Source organism: Acomys russatus, chromosome 3 (genome assembly GCF_903995435.1).
Source record: "Acomys russatus chromosome 3, mAcoRus1.1, whole genome shotgun sequence".
In the NCBI taxonomy this organism is placed as follows: Eukaryota; Metazoa; Chordata; class Mammalia; order Rodentia; family Muridae; genus Acomys; species Acomys russatus.
Window position 1 is genome coordinate 1560479 of NC_067139.1, and position 25032 is coordinate 1585510.

The 25032-nt window shown below is 38.7% G+C and overlaps 1 pseudogene; it reads left to right on the forward strand.

The window, feature by feature from the left end:
- The first annotated feature begins 16862 nt into the window (after nucleotides 1-16862).
- The window catches only part of LOC127186900 (guanine nucleotide-binding protein G(i) subunit alpha-1-like), a 196287-nt pseudogene continuing 188117 nt past the window's right edge, over nucleotides 16863-25032 (forward strand).

Genomic DNA, 25032 nt, shown 5'->3' on the forward strand with positions numbered 1-25032 from the left:
CAGAACTCCATGTTTTATATGAAGATGCAATGATAATAAATGCTTAATTAATGAGAACTCAGAATGCCTCCACATTTTCAATATTCAATGTTCAGGAAAATAAATGGATGATAGTGACTTGGTTTAATTCTATCCTCACTCAATCCTAAACACAGGTGATTTATGATTAAGAAAGATTTATTCTCCTTTCTTTTTACAAACATCTAAAAACTGATATCTGCATTTATTTTATTATACTATAGGATTAATAATCAGATACACAAAATTATAAATCTATCAAAATATTTACCTATAAGAAACATAATGAAGCATCAATTTTATATTTTGTCTAATTCCAAAATGTATGTGTAATGATTAATAATGAAATGTGCAAAGAGAAAAGTTTATGACATATTTAAATTAAGTACAAGAGGAAATAAGGTAGAAAGAATAAGACCAGACATGAAACTATGTGGTTCTTTCTTTCTTTCTTTCTTTCTTTCTTTCTTTCTTTCTTTCTTTCTTTCTTTCTTTCTTTCTTCACTTTACATCCTGATCAAAGCCCCTTCCCTCCTTCTTACCCCATCCTCCACCCTTCCTCCCCTACTCCTCAATAAAATTGTTATGTTAATAGAATCAATTTCTATGAAATTTACTACAGTTTTTAAAACTTAAGATCTCATGGAAATTGAAAGGTACCGAGAACAATGAGGAGCACAAATGGCCAAAGTAATATTTTGAAAGAACACCATGGGGAAGTTTTGCTCTATTGGACACAAAGAACCAGGAAGCTGTGGGACTTAAGCAGCACTTTGTCAGCTTCTTTTAGTTTTTCTTGCTTATTTGTAATAAATGGGACCTCATGAGGCTGAGAAGCTTCTGTTATTTTCAATATATATATATTCGGTATCTTAATATAATTCTTAGTATCATGTATACATGATTTTAAAGTGCATTATATGTTTTGTGCACACACATTCACACACTCTTATTCAACACCTTTCTTCTAACATTTATTCAAGTGATAAATATTAGACGTAGTTCCAAGTTATAGCTAGTTGATTTTCTACAAAAGACAAAATATTCATGAAAACACATTGCATAGTAATATGCTTATTTTGTCCCATGGGTAATTTAGAGCAAAAGCACATTCGTCTTTCCTTTAAGGGTTTGGGAGAAACCCTTACACTCTGTTAACCTTAAGTCACAAGCTTAGTGATCTGTATTTTAGTATTTTTCCTGACTGTTTAATACAATAGCACATGAACTTTAAGTCTCTTCAAAATTTGGGACTGCACTGAATTTTAACCCACTTATCCTTTGAAAAATAATTGTATTATGCTTAGGGAAATAATTACACTAAAAGAGGTAAAAATCCTGGTGCTAAGTGAACTTGTGACATATGGAGAAGAAATTTCACTGGTCTTCATGGAAGCTGTGTCTAGACAGAGGACATCTTTCCATCTTCTTGTTGCTTTCTGGGGTCACTTGCCTCATAGCTGAGGGACTGCCTGGCATTGCCATCTGCTGCTAAGGTCACATGAGCCACAGGCATAAAGTCTTTAAAATAGATCCCACCATGTCATAATACTATATGTCATTACTCATTGTGTTGTTTCCTAAAAGTTTCCATGAATAAAGTGTGGTAAAAGTTTTTGGTGTTGACTTTGAATGAACATAAACTGTATGTTCCTTTTCACTATGGAGAATGACGAATTGGGTATTAGAAGAAATATATTACTTTTATTTCTGCTTTGTTGAATTATATTGTTGAGCAAATTGAAGACATGTAAAACTTATGATTGATCAAGATTCTTGGTGGGATTAAATGTGTTATATAACAGAATATGATTTGTTTGTGGATCTGAATTTTTCTTAGTTTCTGGACACTTCTTTTTGTTGTGGTATTATCATGTGGCTTTTAATTGTACTTGGAAACAAAGGGGCTGAAATCTTGCCGTCTTTGATAGTAACCTGCCTACAAGATATGCTAATATGATAGTGGCACAAATACTGTAGGAGTAACTACCCACTCTCTGATTGGATTTAAAGCCCACTACACGAGATGATACACATGCCTGACACTGTGCTTAAGAACCTGAGACTGGATAGGCATGGGCCTTGGGGAAAGCCAAATACTAGTATTCTGCTAAAGGAATATAGCAATAAGATGACTCCTAACAACATTCAGCTGTATCTATAGATCAGTGTCTTGATCAACCGCTATCAGAGGAGCTTCCTTTTGAAATAGGTGGAAACTAGCACAGAGACCCATGTTTGGGCATGTGCAGAGAGCAAGAGACCTTGGGATACCCAGTCTTCTATGGAATGTCTTCTCAACCCCTCCCCTCCAGGGCTCAGGGAGCTAGGCAGAAGATGAGGTATAAAGGTTGTTAAAAGCCAGAGTGGATGGATGACGCCAAGCGAACAGTGCCCTTCAGACACAACAGGACTGATGCACATAGTCTTAGAGACTGTGGTCAAAATCCCTCATGGATTAAGCTGGATAATATCCCTCTGCTAAAAAGGGAAAGTGGGCACATGATCCATTGTCCCTAAACAAGAAGCTATCTTCAATTGATATCTGCCTGTAAATAAAAAATTCGTTCTCTCCAATGAAATCTGAGTATAATCATAGCTAAATGTAGGCCACATGCCCAGCAGTAGATGCCAGCACAAAGGGTATTTTTGTAGGCAATTTGTTTCACATTGCTTTGTGTGGGCATTAAAATTTTTTTTATTTTATTGGTCTTTTGGTTGTATAATTTCTGATTTAGTATTTTTTGGGATATGTGTGTTTCTTGTTTTGATTTTTTTCTGGCTTGTTTTATTTTTGTTTACCTATTTGTTTTCTAAGGAGAAAGGAAGGAAGGAAGGAAGAAAGGTGGACTATGGGGTTGAGTGCATTGGGAGGTAGGGGATGTGGGAATAGTAGAGAGAGTGGAAAAGTGTGATGAGAATGTATGGTAAAAATGTTTAATAAAAAGTAAAAATAATGAGTCTGTTAAGATGTTCAATGAATCAAGTGTTTGCAGCGGAAGCTCAATGATCTGAGTTCAGTTCCCAAACCCATGGTGTAAGGAGAGACCGGAATTCTGAAGGCTAGCGTCTGACTTCCTCCCTTGTACCTCGGGATTCACACGACTTCACTGACACATAAACATTATACACAACATACACACTAGCGAAATAATGATAATAAGCTTCAAAATATTAAAATAATGGCACCATCTGGAAGCTTTTTTTTTTCCTGAAGTAAGGACATTACGTACTAGATGTGAAATAATTTGCCAGGGGTAAGTTTAGGATACGTTTACTACCAAGGCTTACTTTACCAAAAGCATGGAGTAGGGTGAGTAGGAGAGACACTGTTGGGTTCTTGGCTCCCAGCAGGATGCTTCTGCCATTTAAGGATCAGCAGCAGCCGCAGACCCACTATTTGAAACCCCGGAGGATTCAAGGTACTTATGTTAACTGCTTTCTTTTTTTTTTCATTTCTATTTCATTTTTAATTAATATTTTATTAATTTATTCATATTATATTTTAATTGTTAGCCCATCCCTTGTATCTTCCCATTCCTCCCTCCCTCCCACTTCCCCCCTACTCCCCTCCCCTATGTCTGTGCCTGAGGGGGACCTCCTTCCCATGTATATGCTCACAGGGTATCGAGTCTCTTCTTGGCTACTTGTTGTCCTTCCTCTGAGTGCTACCAGGCCTCCTCATCAAGGGGACGTGGTCAGAAATAGGGCACCAGAGTTTGTATGAAGATCAGACCTCACTCACCACTCAACGGTGGAGAATGTCCTGTCTATCGGCTAGGTCTGGAGGGGTTTGAAGTTTACTGCCTATATTTTCTTTGGCTGGTGCCATAGTTTGAGCAAGACCCCAGGACCCAGATCCACCTGTCCTAATGTTCTTGTAGGTTTCCAGGACCCTCTGGATCCACAGTTTTCTAATTGCTGTGACAAAGTACCTATCAAGAAGTAGCTTAAGGGGAGAGGAGTTTTTTTCAGTTCAGGAGTACAGCGTGGTATGGTGAGGTAGTCATGTGACCAGGAGCTTGATACATCTGGTCACATGGCAGCCACAAGCCAGGAAGCTGAGAATGCTGCATGCTGATCTTCAGCGTGTTTTATTGTAAAAATGCAGCCTGAGCCCTTGGCCCATGGAATCACGGTACTCACATTCAGGGTTCATCTTCCCATTTAATTAACCTAGCCCATATTACATCTCACAAGCATGTCCCCAAGATTATCTGGGTGACCGTGGATCCTGTCCTGCTGTCAGTCTTTATTAACTACCACAGTGGTTCTCTTTCTCATCAGTACATTTCTCTGCAGAAACTTAATAGGAAACATAAAGCTCAAAATGGCCAGAAGTGTTCTGGATGGATCTCTCTTTGATTTTTCATGAGCAAAGGCAACGAAATCTATCTGCCCTTTTGCTTCATGTACCTGTTCTTAACCATCCATACTCAAGCCCTTAGGATCAGTCATCAATCCTTTATCTTCAGCCTACTCAGAAATTTCGTGAAAACTGATGGAAAGTAGTTAATGACATAGGTAGAATAAAATTGATACCAAAAGACTTGTTTAGCTGGGCATGGTTGTACACAGCTTTAATCGCAGGACTAGGGAGGCAGAAGAAAGCAGAGTTTCCAGAGCTTAAATCCAGCTTGGTCTCCATAGTGAAAGGAGGGGGCGAGGGGATAGTGAGGGGTGGGGGAGGAGGGAGAGAGACAAAGAGAGGGACAGAGACAGACAGACAGGGAGGGAGGGGGAGAAAGAGGGCACAGAGAGACAGAGAGACGGAGACAGACAGACAGAAAGACTGAGAGAGACAGAGACTTATTTTACTTTCTATTATTGCTTACAAGGAGAATACAACTTAAGGTATTTTGGAGAAAAGAAAAAATGTCACCAAAGATTAAGTCTTGTCATCTTCTCAGCTAATGATGATGTCTAGAGGAAACGTGTGGCAAAACAACACAACTCAGCTTTATTGAGCCATTTTTTGCTGGCTTACTCCAAAGAGTATTTATACTACACCATTTCCCATCACCATCTTCAAGCCATGATGGCAACAAATAAGTCAACTTAAACTCAAGGCGGCCAGGGATATTCGTGTATATTTGAAATTCCCAATCTCAGGACTTGTTCCATTTAATTTGCTTCTATAAGTACTCATAGCAATTGTACAAATACATATTAGATTTTCACTATCAACGCATGTAGTTTAGCAATGTTGAATTCTTAGAATGTCCAGGGTTGCACAGCTCATAATCTGCCAATTTAGAAATCAAACTGAAGTCCTTTTGTACCCGGAATCTGAGTATATGTGATGTTGCTCTGGAGGACACAGTGTTCCCTCTGTGTTACTATGATAAATAACAGTCAATTTATAAAGGGGAGCGGTCTATTGTGTCTAAGTCTATAATTGATGTGCATGTGCATTGGGCTGATGTGGTGAAATATACTGTTTGCCTCATGATCAGGAGAAACAAAAGATAATGAACAAAAAGGTCGCATAACACATCTACATAATACCTTCTCCTACACCCCATGGCAGTTCTGTCTTCTCTCAATAGTACCATCTTGAGAAGCAAGGCTTTAATAAATAGGGTTCGGGGAACATTAAAAACCCAAACTTGCATATTTCATGTAGAAACAAGAATAAAGGAGACCCAGGGTGCCTTTCAGTGTGCACAGGGATGGGCCAAATGTACACTGAATTTATAAGGGCATAATTTACAAATTTGTGCTTGTTTCCCCAACTCAAGAGAGTTGGGTACACTGGAGGGTCTGTTTTCTTGAGTGAGCACTGAGGGTGAGTACCTTTGATTCTGTGTCTATGTTATTAGAGGTTAGCCCCAGGACACAAAGCCAAGGGTAAATAGTTTCTTAAAAATTTTAAAGTATTTTTAGTTAAATAACTAAAAACCAATATTTCTAGTACAAAAAGGCATTTTCAAACTTGGAATTACCATTCAAAATTACTTATAGAAAAAAATTACTTTTAGGTTAGTTGTTCAAAATTCAGACCACATTTCAAAACACTATTATAAATGGCAGTTAGGTTTCCAGGCTACCTCATGAAAATCTACTTAATGAATAACATAGCTGAAATATTTTTGCATTTATAATAAAAATAGTAAAGAATAATGATATTGTAATGCTAGAAGTCAAGCCATAATGGTGGGGCTAATTAACTTTAATATATTTTCTGTGGCTTATAGCTTGAGGAAATCTAGCACAATATGAGAGTGAAGAGCTCACCCTGGGGCCAGAACATCTGGTTTAAATATTAACTCACCAGTTTACTGTCTGTGTAACTATGGGACAAGGTATGACTCACTAAGCCCCAGTTTATGCAACCATAAAACAGAGGTTAAGGAACTTCACAGGGTTGATGAAAAGTTTAGGTGACAAAACAAAACACTGGCACCATAGAACTTGACACCTACAAGAACCTCAATACACAAGTGTCTCAGATACAGTGGGTAGCTGATACTGACAGAGGCCTTCTTACTGTGTGGACTTGGGCAAGGTTTTTGCCACAATTAAATTCCAACAACCTAGTGAGAAATAAGTCTTATTTTCACAAACAAAATTTGAGGTGCTCTGAGATTAAACAATTTACACAAAATGTCATTAAACATGTCAACTTCTTGGGGTTATCAGGTACCTAGATATTTGAACATTATTCTGAGAATGTCTGGGAAAGTAATTCTGGGTGAGATTAATATTTGAATCAGTAGATTGATAAAAGCAGATGACCCTCCCCAGTGCATGTAGAATGTATCCAATCTCTAGATGGACTTAGAACAAAAACAAACTAAGAAAGAGAGAGTGTGGCTTACTGTTTTCTTTTTTTTTTTTTTTTAAGATTTATTTATTTATTATTATGTATACAGCGCTCTGTTTGCATGTACTCCTGCAAGCCAGAAGAGGGGGCCATATCACATTACAGATGGTATGAGCCACCATGTGGTTGCTGGGAATTGAACTCAGGACCTTTGGGAGAGCAGGCGGCACTCTTAACCACTGAGCCATCTCTCCAGCCCGGCTTACTGTTTTCATGGGTTGAGACCATTCTTCGTAGGATCATCAGCCATGATTTTCTGGGGTTTCTTTTTGTCAATTGCATATCTTGAGATTTTCAGCTTCAGTGTGGACATTCTTTTGATGATAGCTACATGAAGAGTTGTGGCTTGTTTTGCTGAAGGTTTTATAAAACACCATGACCAAAAATAACTTTGGGAAAGAAAACATTTACTTCTGCTTATACTTCCAGTTCATTGTTCATAACTGAAGAAAGTCATTGCAAGAATTCACAACAAGAATCTGAAAGCAGAAAACAAGGCTATTCACTGGCTTGCTTACTGACTAATGGTTAGCTAACAATTTTATAGAGTTCAACTCTACTTATCTAGGGATGGTGCTGCCTACAGTGGACTGGACCTTCCACATAAATTATCAGTCAAGACAAGATCTCAAGGATATAGCCACTGGTCAAACTAATGGAGGCAATTCTTCAATTACAGTCCTTCCACCAGGTGATGCTAATTTGTATCAAATTGGCAATAACAGCTAATCAGGATGTATGTGTGTACATACATGATTGATAGATGATAGGTAGGTAGATAGATAGATAGTAAAATAAGAAACCTCTGATTAATATTGACCACATAGAGTAAGGTAACAAATGAAGCCAAGTATCCAAGCCAGCAGGACTGAAAGTCAAGCATCCTTGACTTATGGCCTGACTTCTTTGGACTCCAGCATGTATACTTCAGACCATACTCTGTTCTGGGTAGCACTGTGCATGGCAAGCAGGAGGCAAGTGGTGTTTTCTAGATCAAGAAACAGGAGGAGAAAGATGAGCATTTTAAACTCAGCAATCATATGAGCCAAGCCAGAGATGGGCTTCCCATTCTTATCAAATAATGCTTAACTTAATGTTGGTATTCAGCCAAGGCTTAATCTAGAGTTTTTTTTTAAAAAAACTTATCCCAAAATTCAATATTAGAAACCAAAACTTCTTCCAAGTTCAAATGATTTGGGTGACTCCATCACCACATCTGAAGCACAGTTGGTATATGTAAACCCTTTAATGTTAACTAATCTGCCATGGCACTTACATGGTTTCTCTTGCTGCCTTCAAGACTCCAGGTTCTCTGGGAAGTGGAGATAAAGTGTTTGATTTCTGGGAGTACTCTAAATCACTGTGCTCCTCTGCATCACTGTCATTGTCAAACCCCAATGATGTGTAAGAGAACAGAGAATGACACGGGCTTTTGTTTGCCTTATAAAATTATCTTATTGTAGTAAACAAAAATATCACACAGCCAGATTAAGAAAGACACTCAAACAAATGCCCAGTCCCAATTTTTATGCATGTCAGTGCATTTCTATACAGTTAAAATGGCCATTCTAAAGCCATTCACTACCAAAAACATTTTATGCACTTATCACACACACACACACACACACACACACACACACACACACACACACACACACATACACACACCACAGAAAAAAGAAAAAACTGTGATGGAGTTGCAAGCAGGGAAATGATTAATTTTATGCTACTTCCTGACTCATGTGCCCCTTTGCTTACATTTTTCCCCCTTCATCACCAAATAGTCTTTCTTGGTTTTCTTTCTAAATGCTATCCTATATCCACACTTACAGTTTTACATATAAGCAAATATATAGTATAGGCTAGAGTCCACATATGAGGGAGGATGTGTATTTTTTTCCTGAGATTGTGTGACTGTGCTTAATTTTATACACTCTAAGTCCATCTACTTCCCTGCAGAGTCCATATTTTCTTTATAACTGAATAATATTCTCTTCATATGGGTACCACATTTTCATGATCTGCTTGTTGTTGATTGACATGTAAGTTTGTCCCATTTCTTTGCTATTGTAAACACAGCAACAATAAACATGTACGTGTAAATATCTCTATGGTAGGCCATGAAGATCTCTGGGTATATTCTCAGGGGGTGAACACACAATCATTTGGAAAGTATATTTTTAATGCTTTGAAGGACCTTCCAAACTGATTTACATAACATTTATATTAATTTGTACCCCCAACAGCATGAATAAGGACTCTTCTTACATCCTCTGCAACATTTGCCACCAGATTTCTTGGTCATAGTTGTGCTAAAGGGGCTGAAATGACATTGCAAAGTAACTTTAATTTGCATTTCCCTGATGACTAGGGATGATGAAGACATTCTAAAGTGGCTATTGGCCATGTGTGTTGAGACCTGGTGTTACTGCCTATGACACTGATAGGACTTTTAAAATGCAGTTCTCCGCATAGGTCTTAAATTTACTACTTGAACTCTCTGTCGCTCTTGCTCAAACGTGTCCCAGATTTTCTATTTCAAAACTGTGATCATCAGATGGTCTACAACTTTCTTCAACACAAACTTGATATTGAGATGTCCCTGAAAGTTCATCTAATAAGCTTAGTGTAGCTGGATGGAGAGTTGCTGAGCTGCTGAAGACATTTGCCATAGTTTGGTTTTACTCATCTCCTTTCAGATGCACAGTAAATCCCTCAGAATGCCATACTGATAATTTATCTTAATAGGAAAAAACCCTAAACATGGCATGGCTTTTTAAGTGCAGTTCAATAAATAAATTTAATCAAAAATTAAGAAAAGTGGGAGTTAAGAGAAAGAAAGTGATATAAGGAAAACACAAAAACGTGAAAAACAAGTTATCTTTCATAAAATAACACGAAGAAATTCACAGTTGCTGCTCTTCGGTGGCCCTTTCAGTAATCATCATTTTCTTTAGCCTTAGTAATTTGGTTTCTTTTTCATTTTTTGCTTGCTAGCATATTAAGTAAAAGATTTTCTTGGTATGTTAATGTAGGGTTCAAAACATGAAGTGTCAGTCATTCACTTCATTACATTAGTGACATTTACTGCCTCCACCCCAGTTTTGACAGGCATGGATATCCTAAGGGTGCTCCAAGGTACAAGTGCTGGGGGTTGCAGCTTGTCTGTTGCCATCACCACTGCATCTCTGCCCGTGAACATCTTGGCACATGTAGGCTTCTCAAAAGATCCGATGCCCTGGAATGCATTAGCTTCTTCCTGACAGGATGCTAACCCCGACTAATCAGAACCCAGTTGTCCAGTCATGCCTGCTTTTCTACATGCTTTTTCTCCACACAGAACTCCTGACCCAGGTACGTATCCATCTATGGAAATGACACCCAAGTCCTGAGACCTCTCCTTGAGATATCACTCCTGTGATACTTTAACACACAGAAGGTTAGGGTATACACATACCGCCATGATTTTCAAGACTTGTCTAGCTTTTGTGATCACTTGACAGGTCTGTATCTCACTACTCCATTCAGACTGATTGTTGATGTATGAACAGGTAGCAAAAGATTGTTTATAAAACTCTTGCTTCCCTTGCTGGAGCTACCAACTATTTTCTCAGAAAAACTGAAACTAAAACTGGGCTTCACAGTGAATCAAGAAAATAGAAGTCTCAAACATTTTTTTCCAGCAATGAATTGGTGTCTAGAAATAGATTTTTCATTTGTGGGTAGTATTTTAGCAAAACACGTGCATTTTTCACTAACCTATATGTTCAATTACTGAGTTTTACTGTCTTTTAAAATTGTTTAATATATGACACATAGTTCCAAAGACATGTGGCAATCATCCATGTGCTTTTTTTCTTTTTAGCTTAGGAAAGATGCAAACAAGTGAAATTTTACTGGTGACAAATGCACACTTGGGTGGGGGTTGTCATGCGTCAAATACACATACAATGCTTTAGTGTTTAAAAATCACCCAGGGTAATTAGAAACCGCCAAACGTTATTTAGTACAAGTCTGTTCCCCAATTAATGAGTGTGGCTCTTGGGAAAAGGAAATAATATAAATCTCAACATATGCACACAGTTGGTGTGAATATGAAGGGTTGTCCAGGCTTAATTAAAGTTACTAAATTCTCTTCCCTCTTTTCACGACAGATTTCAAGCAACGTGTTGCCTGAGGTATGGCAAATTACAAAAAGACTGTTTTTAGAACTAAAACCCAAAATTTAGACAAATGTTGGCTATGAAAGAAATTGTCTAGAACAGTTATATGTGTATTCTAGTGATGACAAAAATTCTTCAATTTCTCTAAATTCTCCTTTTAAGTTGGCTTGAGCAACTCAGGAAGATTTTGCTAGCTGGTTCATGAACAAAGCATCCTCCCTTTGGCCCTCCTTGTTACTTAGCTTCTGCGAGTCTGTGAATCGTAACATTTATCCTGCACTTCATAGATAACATCCACTTGTGAGTACATACCATGTTTGTCTTTCTGGCTCTGGGTTATCTCACTCAGGATGAACTTTTCTAGTTTGCCTGTAAATTTCATGATGTCATTGTTTTATATAGCTGAGTAATATTCCATTGTGTAAATGTACCATTTATTCTTTATCTATTCTTCAGTTGTGGGACATCTAGATTGTTTCCAGATTCTGGCTATTGCAAATAAAGTTGTTGTGAACATAGTTGAGCAAGTGTCCTTGTAATATGGTGAAGTGTCTTTTGAGTATATGCCGGGAGTGGTATATTTGGGTCTTGGGGTAGAACTATTCTCAATTTTCTGAGAAACCACCAGATTGATTTCAAAAATGGCTGTACAAATTTTCACTCCCACCAGCAATATCTTTGCCAGCATAAACTGTTGCTTTAAAATTTGATCTTAGCCATTCTGGCAGGTGTAAAATGGAATCTCAGAGCCATTTTGATTTGCATTTCCCTGAAGACTAAGAATGTTGAACATTTCAAAAATGTATTTCTCTATCTTTAGATATTCCTCTGCTGAGAATTTTCTGTTTATCTCTGAACCTCATTTTTCAATTGGGTTATTTGGTTTGTTGATATCTAATTTCTTTAGTTCTTTATATAATTTGCACAAGATTGGTGAGGATCTTTTTCCATGTGTAGGCTGTCATTTTGCCCTTCTGACATTTTGTCCTTTGTCTTACAGAAGCTTTTCAGTTTCTTGAGATCTCATGTATTAATTTTTTATCTTAGTGCCTGAGCTGTTGGTGTTCTGTTCTGGAAGTTTCCTGTGCCAATGTGTTCAGGGCTCTTCCCCACTTCTCTTCTGTCATATTTAGTGTATCCTGTTTTATGTTGAGGTCTTTGATCCATTTGGACTTGAGTTTTGTGCAGGGTGATAGATACAGATCTATTTGCATTCCTCTACATGCAGACAGCCATTTAGACCAGCACCATTTGTTGACTTCTTTGTCAAAAAGAAGTATGGGTTTACTTCTGGGTCTTTAATATGAAACCATTGATCAACCTGTTTGCTTTTGTGCCAGTGCTATGTGGTTTTTATTACTATTGCTCTCTAGTAGAGCTTGAGATCAGGGATGGTGATACCTCCAGAAGTTCTTTTATTTTTGTTCTAGTTATCCTGGGCTTTTTATTTTTCCATGTGAAGTTGAGAATTTTTTTATAGGTCTTTGAATAGTTATGGTATAACTATTTCTTAATGTACCATTGTGAGAGTGTTCTCTGGGGATGGCGGTGGTAGAGAGGACCAGGCAATATCCACACAGCCTCATCAGAAGGTCCCAATAATAAACCAAAGTCTCATTCCAAAAACGTTTACCTAGGGAGTCAATGAGTTTAGTAGGATTATTCACAGAGCAACCAGTGGGGGTCGGAGGCAAGAGCACAGGTGGCCTTACAGCAGTTACCATTGAAAGACTGTACCCAGCAAAGACCATGACCCTCCAAAGGCTTTGTAGGTGGAGCTCCCTTCATTAGTCCTTCCAAAATGCTATACTATAGCTCCTCACAGGGATCCGAAGGCTGCATGCTACTAAGGCAGATATGCATATAACTGGTTGGGAGGGAGTGGCTGGATATGCAGGTGAGGGTCTCATGACCTTCCCAAGCCTCTCTTCTATGAGGAAATGTCAGTCAGCAAGCTCAGATCTTATGATCTTTTGTGAACAGGTCTAACCAAACTCCCAAAGATGATGACCACTTGACTTGGAGAATAGTCTTGTATGAAAACTAAATTATGCAAGTGAATGATCAAAGCATAGCAAATACAATACAAAAGAATAGAGAAATTACTTAATAATTAGAGGCTTCACCTTTTCCAAACCTACTTTATTTGGGGCTCCTTAAATGCGTATACTTCCCTTCCAACCCACCTACCTTAGATAGGAGAGAAGGGAGGTTTATGGGAACAGGAGAAGTAGACCTTTTTGAATTCAGTTTCTGGGAGTGATTCCCTTGGCATAACTGGCAGGCTTTCAGCAGACCAGCAATTCCACCAAAGTTGCTGCTGGAACCTGGAACATCAGCTGGAACCTGGAGCCCTGAAGCATTCTCTGGAGCAGTTCTCTCCAGGAGCATCTTGAATGGGAGCAATGAATAACCAAACAATACCTAGACACAAAAGCTCCAGCCTCCTGCTTTGGGCTCATATATGTTTCTCCTCTCAAAGTCTGTACTAGGATGTGTTTCAGCTGGCAAAAACCAAGCTCCCTGCCTCCCCCCACAAAGTGGTTTGACTTCTAAGTGTATAAACATCACCTGTTCTCTCAGAAGTCTGTTCCCCATCCCATACTTGGGATCAAAACAAAAACATGTTTACATCCACTACAAATAATTATAAATACATCCATTGAAAACTAACATACACACATACATACATACCCATGTATGTGCTATCTAGTCCCTCGATGGTTGATGTAACTGCATATTAATTTATATAGAGAGCTCTTATGATAACCTCCTAAATTTGAAACAAAGTAAATACCTCTGGAGGGCCTCTATGGAGAATCTTCCTACCTCTACTTTGACAGAGAATCAGCTTCCTTCCAAAACAAGATTCTTAGAATTGTCTGCATGTCTTTAAACTAGCCCAGAGACATTAACCAGACCATGGTGCACATCTTAGTCTCCTGTGATATCTGTTACTTATATAAGTTTCTTTCATGTACAAAGGAAAGACTCCAATTTCAACTGAAGGTGCTTCTTAATTAAGTAACTTAAATTCTTACATAGTGTATTTTGGTCACCTGTACACAGGGAAAAAATGCTGTTATCATGCATATATGGTTTAGGTCTCAGTTTTGAATTATCCAGAAAATTCACATCAGAACCATCTATCTAATCTATGATAGTGCATGCCTGATCCTTCAACTTTTAAAATAACTGTGGAATCTCCAATGAAACATTTTTATAATATTGTCTGAAGAATATAAATTATCAAGAGGTTTTACTTAGCAAGTATGTGGTAATATAGTGATTAAAGTGATCGAATCCCTTTGAAATGGGATTGGTATAGTTTTGAATCTCAACCCCATCAACTGCTTGTATGCATGGCTTCAGACAGGTCACTTATTCAAAGTCATAGTTTCCTATTTTGTAAGAGACAGAGTACTGATGAAACACCTACCACACCATCTTCAATGTGCATCCACTTTTCATGTAAAAATTTTCAAATTCCAAAGAAAGACTCTTATTTGTCAATAACTGTCTGCATAATAGTCCTTTAGATGAAAAGTGAACAGGGTCAAAACCTATCAACAAAATAATACCATTTCAGAGCACAGGGCTTGGTGCTTTGTCATCCTCTGGATACCTTCAGAAGCATCAATTGTGCTATGAAGCAGCGATGGTCTTGTAAGATTAAACATAATCTCAAAGTCTCTTTTAGAAATTCCCTATCTCTCCTGTCTACATGCATTGAATATTCTCTGATTTCTTCTGCATTGTTTATTTAACAGTCATTATCAGTAGCCTTTACTCTTATGGGACTTATCAACTGCTTTGAAAATGTTCTTGATAGACTGAAACAAGGGAATGATTCTTTTCTGCTTTTATCATTTCCTTCTTGAACTTTCTTCTTTGATCTTCCTCTCTTCAATACAACAGTCCCTTGAACTCGAGGAATAATAATCAGTCCAGAGGCAGAAATTATAATTTCTCTTCTCATCTCATCACTCCTGCTTGATTTATTCCAGTGGTTCACTGAGTTTCTTGAGACACAGGCCACTGTTCCACATGTGGCTTGCAGGACCCTTGCAATCTAGTTTCTGCCTCTTTCTACACTTGCGTGTGTTTTCTGTCCTGATGTTTGTGTAAAACTTTCATGACTCCATGCTTCCTTGGCTTCAGAATCTTTCCTCGGACTGCTGCTATCTTGGCTTCAGGGGTGCATCTTTCTGCCACTGTTCCTTATTCAAGAGGAAGCACAGACCCTGCTTAGTGGGGTATTGTCTCTGCTCCCTCTCATCTCCATAATCTAGTCAGGTATACTTTTTAATAAGAAAAATGAGATTGTAATATAATTATTTCCATCTTCCTTTTTTTTCAACACATCTAGTGTAAGCCTGCTGCTCTCTTTCAAATTCATGGCCTTTTTTTCTTTAATTGTTGACATATATATGTCACACACACACACACACTATATATATATATATATATACACATATATATGTATATATATATATATATATATATATATATATATTCCAATATACATAAATACAACTCCTCAGTCTGTATAATCTTACTTGTGTGTATATGTTTCTAGGACTGCCCATTTTGTATTGGATAACCAATTAGCATGCTTTTCCTTGGGAAAGACTATTTCTCTCATTTTCAACATTCCTTAGTTGTTTGTAGTTCTTCGTGTTAGTTTGTATATTTTGTGTGATACATAGAATTTGTAATAGGGGTGAAAGGAGATGGGTCATGATAAAGCACATGTCACATAGTAGGTCTTCAGTGAATATCAACTGTCCTAGAAATGAAGAACTCTCAATATTTTCTATTTTGCTCCTTCATTGTCTTTCGAAGTTCCTTTTTATAAAATAATTACTGGCAGAAAATGCTGTTTCAGCAGGCAGAGCTGTGTGAATGAACCTGGGTAGGGCTCATCTCCTTCTGTGACCACAGACTGCATGTTGGCTGAGAACAAGGTGCCTGGCTGGTATAGCAGGACAAGGTGTCCAACTTCAACTTGAGGAAGGATGTGGAGAAAGTAGCTAAAGGAGTGAAACTGTTGTTGCACACTGCGGAAGAGTCTGGCAAAAGTACCATTGTGGAACATTCATGAGGACGGCTATTCAGCAGAAGGCTGTAAACGATATGAAGTATTTGTCTACAGCAATACCATACAGCCCATCATTGCAATCATAACAGGCATGGGTGGTATGAGTGATTGAGGGAATCTGGCAGAGTAGATAATGCTCATCAGTTATTTCTTTGAACTGGCATTGTTGAGAAAGGAGTCAGAATAAGCAGGCAGGATTAATGTATGGGGATCCCTGCAAACACTACAGCTGCCAGAGAAATGATCTTCCTGAGGCAAGAAGGACATTCAGCTCAGGTGGCCTAGCCAGTGCTGAGTCTCACAGCAGGAAGTTTACTTTTTAGGTATGTAAGTATGGCTCAGTTTTGGAAAAAAACATTCCTGGTAACAATTGTCTCAATCCTATGCACACAATAAAGCTGAAGGCAGCTTAAGATCCTAGGGGAGGATTAGGTGTTGTCTCAGTTGTACAGATGATATAAAGGTCACCAAACTACAAAATACATGTGACATCGCCCCTAAAGTTGGGTACTGTTGCCTGAGAAACATTGCTCAAAAGTCTAGGGACAGTGAGTCTGGGATAAACATAATAGTCTGGGGGATTTGGGTGTGATAGCAAGTGTCATCAGGTTATTAACTACAGCTATTCCCAATCTTCTGGGCAAAAAACAGGTGTGCAAATTTCTTCCATTGAAGAGATAGGCCTGTGTGCTTAAGGTTCCTGTTTTCACCAGTGCTTATCTGTGAGCACCAAGACCTCAAGCCCTCTACATACATGGCTATGTTGAGATGGTGTGAAGTCATTGTTCAGCAGGCCCATGAGTATCGTCTAAATGGTTCTACTTCAGTATTACCCAACTCCTTCAGTAGAATCTCCTAAACTAGTTGCCTTCCCACTCAGCAAGACACGCTTCAGACAAGAATGAATGTTACTGGCACTGCAGAAACATACTTAACCTTCAGAGACCTACACTTCAAAATGTCTGATGTAGGTGAAGAGAAATCAGAATGCTTTAAAGGAGTGAGAGCAATTATCTTCTGTGTGCCCCTCAGTGATTCTGTACGAACAGTTCTGGCAAAGGATGTGGAAATGAATCTAATGCATCAAAGTGTAAATAAGTTTACAGCATGTATAACTTGTTTTACAGACACTTCGATCATTGCCCGACTTAATAAAAAATGCCTCTTAGAAGAAAAGCCTGTAACAAAGAGGAGGCCATTGACATTCTGATGCCCAGAAACAGATTCCAATATATATGAGGAGGCAGTTGCTTACATTCAGGGCCGGTTTAAAGATAGGAAGAAAGGAAAAGATACCAAGGACATGTACACCCGTTCACTTGTACCATAAACACCAAAAGTATGCAGTTTCCTTTTGGTACTGTTACATATGCCATAATTAAAAACAACTTGAAGCCGTGGTTCTCAATCTTCTTTGTGCTGCAACCCTTTTATGCAGTTCCTTGTGTTGTGGTGACAGCCAACCATAAATATTTTTTTGCTGCTGCATAACTGTAATTTTGCTGCTGTTATGAATCATAATGTAAATATCTGTGTTTTTTTTTTTTTTTTAGGTCTTAGGCGACCCCTGTGAAAGGGTTGCTCAGCCCCAGCAGGCTGAGTGTGCGAACCACAGGTTGAAAGACTTAAAGGAAATAGACTTTATTGAGAGGATGGCCTGAGTAAAAGCTGCTACAGTGTTGAGTGTGGAGACAAGGCATCACTGTTTCTTGGGAGAGCTATAAGCCTGGTGGGAAAGCAGAGTTGTGGCACTCTTTAGCACAGTCTTCTGTACTAGGGAATGTTTAATTAGCATAGGATGCTCAAGGCAGACTTCCGAATCAAAACAACTATAAAGTATGACTGGTTCATCAAGACATCGCTTGAATTTTGTAACCTAAAATGTTAAGGGCATATTGAAGTTGAGGTGCTACATTCCAAAAATTAAGAGATAGCTTACTTTTTCCTTCCCTCCTTTTAAACAAATCACTGGTAGTTAATTTCAAAGTTTTTTCTTACTGAGAAAGGAGTATCTCTACAAAACTTTCTTGCTTGCAGAGGATCTTTATGAGGATGCAGCATTAACTGTGCACACCTCATAACTAAACCATCTTGAAAATATTCTTGCTAGGGACTGTTTGTTTTGAACTTTTGGTGTGGACAGAATGTAATATTTCCATAATTAAAATTCTTGCTGCTTATTGGGACTACATAATTACAACTTTTCTGAGTGAAATTTATGTTACTGTTATGTTTATGGTGCCATGATGTTTTCTAAACAGCAGTTACTTTGGAGTGCTCACCAATAAAGACAAACAAGGAAGTAATAGAATAAAGTCAGGTAGGACACAGATACAGGGACAGCCTCCTGGAAATGCAAATTGCAAAATTCAGAACCATGGCTTTGTTGCTGCATATCCGTCAGTTTGACCACTTTAATTCTCGCTTGTTTGTCTCAGCCTTGGGGAGTTTTGCATAAGGCGTCCCTTGTTTTCATCTTTGTGGCCTTACATTTTGGGAGACATTTAAAGTGTATTAGCAGTGCATGCTTTTCCTTTGTAAATGTGGCACCACATCCCAGTTTGCCCCCGTTTTCATCCATGTTAAGTGTAGAACTAACCCTTAGTCAGTACGTTCTTTTCTAAAAACTTTGAGATGTTTTCCCACTTTGTCATGTGTCCAGATTTGCCTCTATTACAGCTGGTAGCAGTATTAAGATGCTGACTAGGAATCCAGGATTGCTCCTGCTTGTAACCAGTGCTTTCTGGCAGTTTTGTTTTCGTTTCCCACTGCTGGGTGCACATTACCTTTGTCTGAGAGTGGGTTCAGGTGGAAGAGTCCAGGCCCTTGATTTAGTAGTGTTGTAAACTCTAGGACAGAGGGCTGCTTTATGCCTTAGGTGATTTGCAGTCACAATACAGCTTCCAGATTCATGTTTTACTTGTGTGGAGTGCTAGAGTCTTTTTATTTGTTTTTATTTTTTTATTTTATTAATTTATTCTTGTTACATCTCAATATTTATCCCATCCCTTGTATCCTCCCATTCTTCCCTCCCTCCCATTTTCCCCTTATTCCCCTCCCCTATGACTGTTCCTGAGGGGGATTACCTCCCCATGTATATGCTCATAGGGTATCAAGTCTCTTCTTGGCAACCTGCTGTCCTTCCTCTGAGTGCCACCAGGTCTCCCCCTCCAGGAGACATGGTCAAATGTGAGACACCAGAGTACGTAAGAAAGTCATATCCCACTCTCCACTCAACTGTGGAGAATGTTCTGACCATTGGCTAGATCTGGGAAGGGGTTTAAAGTTTACCGCCTGTATTGTCCTTGGCTGGTGCCTTAGTTTGAGCAGGACCCCTGGGCCTAAATCTGCCTATCATAATGTTCTACTTGTAGGTTTCTAGGACCCTCTGGATCCTTCTACTTCACTATTCTCCCATGCTTCTTTCATTGAGAGTCCCAATAGGATGTCCTCCCCTCTGTTCCAGTTTCCTGGTAAGTGAAGGCTTTGGTGGGACGTGCCCCTTGGGCTAGTATGCAGATATAAGTGAGTATTTACCATTTGAGTCTTTCTGCTTCTGGGTTAATTCACTCATTATGATCATTTCTAGCTCAATCCATTTATCCACAAATTTCAGGAATTCCTTGTTTTTAATAGCTGAGTAGTATTCCATCGTGTATATGTACCACAGTTTCTTTATCCATTCTTCTACTGAGGGACACTTAGGCTGTTTCCATGTTCTGGCTGTTATGAATAAGGCTGCTATGAACATGGTTGAGCAAATTTTCTTGTTGTGTGCTGGAGCATCTTCTGGGTATATTCCAAGGAGTGGAATAGCTGAGTCTTGAGGAAGCCCTATTCCCATTTTTCTGAGATAGCACCAGATAGATTTCCAAAGTGGCTGTACTAGTTTGCATTCCCACCAACAATGTACAGCAAATACAATTAAATATTAAGTGGATCACAGAGGGGCAGATGACAAACAGAGAGAATGCATTTTGGGGATTTCAAATCAGTAGGCTAAGCAGTGCCTTTTGAGGTCAGGTCTTATGGGGTTGGAGCCCTTTCATATTTTGACATCATTAGACTCATTAGAAAGACGATGGTTGCTGACCAACAGAACTGCTTCCGGAAGCAAGCCATTGCTGGCAGCCTTTTAGATCTAATTCTTACATATTTTGGAAAAATCACTGCCACACAGACAGTTCAACTAATATCTAAAAAACATTTCTTTAAGATTAAGAAAACGTGGAAGAAAAAATATTGCTTTCAATGAGTGGCTAACTTAAATGCCCACAGTATATGGGTTGATAAGGCTTGCTTCTTTATTTTTCTTTATTGTGTTCTGTAATATAGAAGCATCTTGAAATAAGAACAAGTGATATATTATTTTCATAATTTTTCTGTACTTTGGGTTTAACATAATGGTGTTGTTGATAATCTAAAATACAGATAATCTAAATTTAATTAATTAAAAAACTTTCCTTCTTTCTTAAACCCAATACCTTTCTATCTCTTGTTCACCTGAGTGTCTGGTCAGGTGTACGAATTAGTATGCAACTGAAAAAAATGTCTCAGATATTATCAGCCTCGATTTCAGAATAAATATGGCCTTATCTATAATCTCAATTAGATAAGGCTTTAAAGATCTAAAGATCTTTTTTTTTTTTAAAGGTGTCTCTCAGCTCCAACATTCCTGTTTGTTCAAAGAAATCCTTAAGGCAGATGAAGTCAAACTTCTGGGACCTGATTATACAATTTAAAGCTTAGTTTACACTCCTGTTCCATTTTCCTCCCCTCTGCTACATACTTTCTCCTCACTCTTCTCATAAACTCCTCCAGGCAGAGGGAGACGAGATGCAGTGGCGTTAGTGAGATGTGTGCTGTGAGGGGTTAGTGCTGTTAATATAAAAAGATCTCTCAGATCCAGTCTAAGCCCACCTCTTAAACAGCAGCGTTGGTGACATGTGTGAAAGGAGAGGTTGGGACTGTTGATGGAAGATCTCACCTCTTCCCACTGACCAAAATAGGATAGCTGGAAACTACTACGCTTGCCCTAGTTTTGTTTAAACTAACAAGTGCTTTATTCAAATAATCCATTAGCTTCACAGTGCAGCAGTCACTGCTGATGCTTTCCTTTCCAAGCTGGAATACTCATCTCAACACAAGCCGTCTTGGCACTCCTCCACCCCCACACCCCTACCGCAGCTTTCTTTCCAATGCTCCTATTATGCCCACATTCCTTTACTTGCTAAAATACAGAATGAAGGGCACAAAGACTTGTAGGCTTGGGCTACTTTGCTGTTTTGACCTGGCACCTTCTACTCACAAATGAAACCTGACGTCTATAAAGAAATCTCCTGATTGTACTGTGTGAACCAACCTAGAGGTCAGTGGGACTCTGCTGCAGCATCAGCGGCCTGGTAGCTATACATTATTCCAAACACAGTCCTTTTATAGCTTTGACTGAGAGCCAGTTTCTGCTTCCAGCTAGACCCAATGAATGCTGCAGTTCAAGACAGATCATTCTGTCCTAGAACTTTCTCTTCTATTTAGCTGACAGAAGCAGAACTCTGGAGTCCTTAATTACCCCAGGGAATATAATGACTCAGCCCATAGGACTGAGTCTAGGGAGCAAATCTCAGAGTTGCTGGGCTCAGTATTCCACAATTTGTCACAGCTGTATTAGTCAGGGTTCTCTAGAATAGGACCAATCCCTTCATATGTGTGTGTGTATATGTATGTATGTATGTGTGTATGTTTGTATGTATATGTATATATGAGTTAGTTCAGTTTTAAAATAGTAACAATAGCAGAACCACACCTGAGAAGTAGGAACCCATCAGTTACTTGGCCCTTGAGGCTTGAGACTGCTTGCCTCAGGAACCTTAATCTGCCACTGGTAGCCAAGGTGTTTCCCAGAGAACCTCTGGTCTCTAGTCCAAGATGTAAGCTTGGATTCTCTGCACTTGATAAGAACCTAGAGATCAGCTCCAGCAGGTGCTGGTTAGTTCCTGGGAAGAGGGAAGGAGAAGCAAGGAAAAGGCAAAAGTTTCATTCTATTGTATCTTTGGTATCTGGGAAGCTATCAGAGGTGTCACCTACAGTCAGGGTAGATCTTCCTCATCAATCAAGCAATCAAGACAATTATCTTGGTGAGGCCCTCTACTTAGCTGGTTCTAATTTGTGTGGCAAGTTATCATTAAAACCAAACATAATAATAGGTATATATGATATGAATATACCTGCCTTAGCCACCCAATGAATCTAGTTCTGGTTTAAATTTAACCTTGCTGACTGTTTTCCTTCTTCTTACACATTGCTACCATTGTTTGGGCAAAGTTTACCAGACTTAAATTGGAGGAAGGCATGTATATTATGTGGTCAAATCTAAATAAGCCAGCACTCTGTCCCAAGGGCTTGTTACTGTTCCTACTTGTGAATTTGGAAGTACAGATCATGTTAGTTACCTCCTGTGAGATTGGGGTCTGACCACATTTTTCAGAAAGATTGTGAGTATCAGTAGTAGTATGAGGGGTTGGCTCTCTCCCATGGGGTGGGTCTCAGGTGGGGCCAGGCATGGTTTGGACATTCTCTCAATCTCTGCTCTATCTTTATCCTTGCATATCTTGTAGGCAGGATAAATTTTGAGTTGAAGTTTTTGTAGGTGAGTTGGTGTTCCCCTCCCTCCACTAAGAGTCTTGTCTAGTTAGAGGGTGTCCTCTTCACTTTCCATGACCTCTGCTACTAGGAGTCTCAGATAGACTCACCTCCATATCCTCCTAGAAATCTATCCTGTCCTGGGTCTCCAGCTTGTCACAGAGATGTATCTGCCTACAGTTTCTCTTCTCTCTGCAGGGCTTCTGTCCTTCCACCACCATTCACTCAATGTTTGATCTCCACCTTTATTTCTTTCTGTGCTTTCTATCCTAGCTTGTTCCTTCTCTTCAACCACTACTGAGTATTCTATTTCTATTTCTGAGTGAGATTTAGCATCCTACCTTGAGTACTCCTTGTTACTTATCTTCTTTGAGTCTGTGAACTGTAGCATGTTTATCTTGTGCTATACGGCTAAAATCTGCTTTTCATTGAGTATAAACTATGTGTGTCTTTCTAGGTCTGGGTTACCTCACTCAGTATGATCTTTTCTAGTTCTAACCATTTGCCTGAAAATTTCATGGTTTTCTTGATTTTAATAGCTGAGTGGTATTCCATTGTATAAATGCATCACATCCTGACTTAGGTCTCCAGCTTTTCACAGGGATGCCCTCACCCACAGTTTCTCGTCTCTTTACAGGCCTTCTGTCCTCCCACCTGTGCTGTTCCCAGGCCTAATCTCCACACTTATATCTCTCTGCATTCCCTCTCCTACCTTGTTTCCCCCTTTAAACCACTGCCTCTGTCTATTCTATTTCTCCTTCTGAGTGAGATTTAATCATCCTATTTGTTACTTACCATCTTTGGGTCTGTGTAGTTAAGTATATTTATCTTGTACTATTTGGCTAAAACTTGCTTATAAGTGAGTACATACCATGTATGTCATTCTGGGTCTGGGTTGCCTCACTCAGGATGATCTTTTCTAGTTCCATCCATTTAGCTGCAAATTTCATGATTTCCTTGTATTTACTAGCTAAGTAGTATTTCACTGTGAAATGTACCACAGTTTCTTTATCCATTCTTTGGTTGAGGGACATCTGGGTGGTTTGCAGTTTCTGGCCATTATAAAAAGAGCTGCTATGAGCATAGTTGATCAAATATCCTTGTTGTGTGGTGGGACATCTTTTGAGTATATGCTCAGGAGTGGTAAAGTTTGGTCTTGAGGAAGAGCTATACCAAATTTTCTGAGAAAGTGCCAGTTTGGTTTCCAAAGTGGTTGAATAAATTTCCACTCACACCAGCAATGGAGGAGTGTTCCCATTTATCCACATCTTTGGCTGCATGTACTGTCACTTGAGTTTTTGATCTTAGCCATTTTGACAAGTGTATGATGGAATCTCAGAGTTGTTTTGATTTGCATTTCATTGATTACTAAAGACATTGAGCATTTATTTAAGAGCTTCTCAGTCATTTGAGATTCCTCTGTTGAGAATTCTTTGTCTAGACCTGTGTCCCATTTTTAAAAATGGGTTATTTTGTTTGTTGGTGTTTAATTACTTGCAGTTTTAAAAATATATTTTAGATATTAACCCTTTGTCTGATGTAGGATTGGTGAACATCTCCTAATTTTTAGACTGCCTCTCCATTCTATTGACAAAGTCCTTTGCTTTACAGAAGCTTTTCAGTTCTACAAGGTCCCATTTATTAATTGTTGATCATAGAACCTGAGCTGTTGGTGTTCTGTTCAGGAAGTTGTCTCTCATGCCCATGAGTTTAAGGCTCTTTCCCACTTTATCTTCTAGTAGATTTAGTATATCTTATTTTATGTTGAGGTCTTTGATCAGCTTAGACTTGATTTTTGTGCAAGGTGATAAATATGCATCGATTTGCATTTTTCTATGTGTAGACATCCAGTAAGAGCAGCACTATTTGTTGAAGATGCTTTCTTATTTTGTATTGTATGGTTTTAGCTCCTTTGTCAAAAATCAAGCATCTGTAAGTGTGTGGGCTTATTTCTCAGTCTTCAATTTGATTCCTTTGATCAACCAGTCTATTTCTATGCCAGTACCATGCAGTTTGTATTACTATTGCTCTGTAGTATAGTTTGAATCAGGGATGGAGATACCTCTGGAAGTTCTTTCACTATATAGGGTTGTTTTAGCTATTCAGTTTTTTCTCATATGAAGGTTAAAATTGTTCTTTCAAGGTATGTGAAAATTGTTTTGGTGCTTTGCTGGAGATTAAATTGAATCTGTAGATTGCTTTTAGTAAGATGGTCTTTTTTTTTTTTTTACTATGCTAATCTTACTGATCTATGACCATGGAACACCTTTCCTTCTTCTGATATC